Source organism: Cololabis saira, chromosome 16 (assembly GCF_033807715.1).
Source record: "Cololabis saira isolate AMF1-May2022 chromosome 16, fColSai1.1, whole genome shotgun sequence".
NCBI lineage: Eukaryota > Metazoa > Chordata > Actinopteri > Beloniformes > Belonidae > Cololabis > Cololabis saira.
The window spans coordinates 43784584-43788792 of record NC_084602.1 but is presented as its reverse complement, the minus strand read 5'-3'; positions in this window follow the sequence as shown (position 1 = coordinate 43788792).

Below are 4209 nucleotides of genomic sequence, written 5' to 3'. Positions count from 1 at the left end.
ATTGGTTACTTATTGGCTACTTATTGGTTACTTATTGGTTACTTATTGGTTACTTATTGGTTACTTATTGGTTACTTACTGGTTACTTATTGGTTACTTATTGGTTACTTACTGGTTACTTATTGGTTACTTATTGGCTACTTATTGGTTACTTACTGGTTACTAACTGGTTACATACTGGATACTTATTGGTTACTTATTGGTTACTTACTGGTTACTTATTGGTTACTTATTGGTTACTTACTGGTTACTTATTGGTTACTCACTGGTTACTTATTGGTTACTTATTGGTTACTAACTGGTTACTTACTGGTTACTTATTGGTTACTTATTGGTTACTTACTGGTTACTTATTGGTTACTCACTGGCTACTTATTGGTTACTTACTGGTTACTAACTGGTTACTTATTGGTTACTTATTGGTTACTTATTGGTTACTAACTGGTTATTTACTGGTTACTTATTGGTTACTTATTGGTTACTTATTGGTTACTAACTGGTTACTAACTGGTTACTTATTGGTTACTTACTGGTTACTTACTGGTTACTTATTGATTACTTACTGGTTACTTATTGGTAACTTATTGGTTACTAACTGGTTACTTACTGGTTACTTATTGGTTACTAATTGGTTACTTACTGATTACTTATTGGTTACTTATTGGTTACTTACTGGCTACTTACTGGTTACTTACTGGTTACTAACTGGTTACTAACTGGTTACTTACTGGTTACTTATTGGTTACTTACTGGTTACTTAATGGTTGCTTACTGGTTACTTACTGGATACTTATTGGTTACTTATTGGTTACTTATTGGTTACTTATTGGTTACTTATTGGTTTTACCTTTGAATTTACTGGTTACTTACTGGTTACTTATTGGTTGCTTACTGGTTACTTACTGGTTACTTAATGGTTGCTTACTGGTTACTTACTGGATACTTATTGGTTACTTATTGGTTACTTATTGGTTACTTATTGGTTTTACCTTTGAATTTACCGGTTACTTACTGGTTACTTATTGGTTGCTTACTGGTTGCTTACTGGATACTTATTGGTTACTTATTGGTTACCTACTGGCTACTTACTGGTTACTTATTGGTTACTTACTGGTTACTTACTGGTTACTTATTGGTTTCTTACTGGTTACTTATTGGTTACTTACTGGTTACTTACTGGTTACTTACTGGTTACTTACTGGTTACTTACTGGTTACTTACTGGTTACTAACTGGTTACTTACTGGTTACTAACTGGTTACTTATTGGTTACTTACTGGTTACTTATTGGTTACTTACTGGTTACTTATTGGTTACTTATTGGTTACTTATTGGTTACTTATTGGTTACTTATTCGTTACTTACTGGTTACTTATTGGTTACCTACTGGTTACTTATTGGTTACTTACTGGTTACTTATTGGTTACTAATTGGTTACTTATTGGTTACTTACTGGTTACTTATTGGTTACTTATTGGTTACTTATTGGTTACTTACTGGTTACTTATTGGTTACTTACTGGTTACTTATTGGTTACTTATTGGTTACTTACTGGTTACTTACTGGTTACTTACTGGTTACTTATTGGCTACTTATTGGTTACTTACTGATTACTTATTGGTTACTAACTGGTTACTTACTGGCTACTTATTGGTTACTAACTGGTTATTTACTGGTTACTTATTGGTTACTTATTGGTTACTTATTGGTTACTAACTGGTTACTTATTGGTTACTTACTGGTTACTAACTGGTTACTTACTGGTTACTTATTGGTTACTTACTGGTTACTTATTGGTAACTTATTGGTTACTAACTGGTTACTTACTGGTTACTTATTGGTTACTTATTGGTTACTAATTGGTTACTTACTGATTACTTATTGGTTACTTATTGGTTACTTACTGGCTACTTACTGGTTACTTACTGGTTACTAACTGGTTACTAACTGGTTACTTACTGGTTACTTATTGGTTACTTACTGGTTACTTAATGGTTACTTATTGGTTACTTACTGGTTTTACCTTTTAATTTATTGGTTACTTATTGGTTGCTTACTGGTTGCTTACTGGATACTTATTGGTTACTTACTGGTTACTTATTGGTAACTTATTGGTTACTAACTGGTTACTTACTGGTTACTTATTGGTTACTTATTGGTTACTAATTGGTTACTTACTGATTACTTATTGGTTACTTATTGGTTACTTACTGGCTACTTACTGGTTACTTACTGGTTACTAACTGGTTACTAACTGGTTACTTACTGGTTACTTACTGGATACTTATTGGTTACTTATTGGTTACTTATTGGTTTTACCTTTGAATTTACTGGTTACTTACTGGTTACTTATTGGTTGCTTACTGGTTGCTTACTGGATACTTATTGGTTACTTATTGGTTACTTATTGGTTACTTACTGGTTACTTACTGGTTTTACCTTTGAATTTATTGGTTACTTATTGGTTGCTTACTGGTTGCTTACTGGATACTTATTGGTTACTTACTGGTTACTTATTGGTTACTTATTGGTTACTTACTGGTTACTTATTGGTTGCTTACTGGATACTTATTGGTTACTTATTGGTTACCTACTGGTTACTTACTGGTTACTTATTGGTTACTTACTGGTTACTTACTGGTTACTTATTGGTTTCTTACTGTTTACTTATTGGTTACTTACTGGTTACTTACTGGTTACTTACTGGTTACTTATTGGTTAATTACTGGTTACTTACTGGTTACTTACTGGTTACTAACTGGTTACTTACTGGTTACTAACTGGTTACTTACTGGTTACTTACTGGTTACTTATTGGTTACTTACTGGTTACTTACTGGTTACTAACTGGTTACTTACTGGTTACTTATTGGTTACTTATTGGTTACCTACTGGTTACTTACTGGTTACTTACTGGTTACTAACTGGTTACTTATTGGTTACTTACTGGTTACATAATGAGCAGGGGCTGTAGGTAAGTTTTTTGGAGGTAAGGCCAATATTTGCATGTGACATCCATGCAAAAAAATGTGGCACTTTTAACAGCCAGCTTCTTTTGCAAATACAGCGGGTATGCAAATATTTCTCCCCTGTACATGTTGAGGGCAGAAAGCAGCACGCCATGTCGATGGACAGCTATTTCCAGTCCTTCCTCATCCAGCTTGCTGGCAGATCTTTGGGAGGTCTTTCTGGCAGCCGACCTCTCTCCTCCACAAATGGCCCTACCTGAAGCCTTAAAAAATAATAAAAAAGGCTATTGTTAGATGGAAATGAAACGTATTGACTTAGATATATATAAAAATGCTATATTACATGTTTTGTTTTGCTTTGGATGTCGTGGACGAAGTTGGCAACGTCGTCATCCTTTGCTATGAAGATGTAAGTAAGTAAGTAAGTAAGTTTATTTGTACAGCGCCCTTCACAGACCATGGTCACAGAGCGCTTCACAGTTAAAATAAAAACACAGTTAAAAGATACATACAAATTTGAGATTAAAAGGCCAAGACAACACATTTACGATCATAACAGCCCCAAGACAATTAGGCAAAAGCCTGCACAAATAAAAAGGTCTTTAGTTGCCTTTTGAAGGAGTCAACAGACTCCATGTAACGCAGAGAGAGCGGAAGATCGTTCCAAAGCCTGGGAGCAATGGCCTGGAAGGATCGGTCCTCTGGTCCGGAAGCGAGTACGAGGAACCATCAGCAGGTTCTGATCCACAGACCTCAGAGCCCGAGCTGGGGTGTAGGGCTGGATCAGATCCTGATGGAAGGTGGAGCCTGACCATGCAAAGCTCTGAAAGTTAAAACCAGAATTTTAAAATTGACCCTAGAGGAAACTGGCACCCAATGAAGAGCTTTGAGAATAGGGGTTATGTGTGACCTCCTATTTGAGCGGGTCAGAATTCTTGCTGCAGAATTTTGCACAAGCTGCAGACGAGACAGTTCCTTCTTGTTTAGACAAGAGAACAAACTGTTACAATAGTCCAAACGCGAAGACACAAATGCGTGAATGACCAGCTCCAAATCATTTTGCGACAACATTTTCCTGAGTTTAGAAATATTCCTCAGATGAAAGAAGCAATTCCTTGTCAGCTGTTTGCAGTGTTGCACTAATGACATGTCTTTGTCAAACACAACACCCAGGTTTCTTAAGGCTGAAATATGCTTCTGCGTCAAACCAACGCCGTGCACACGCCGCAGCCGTGACGCCGT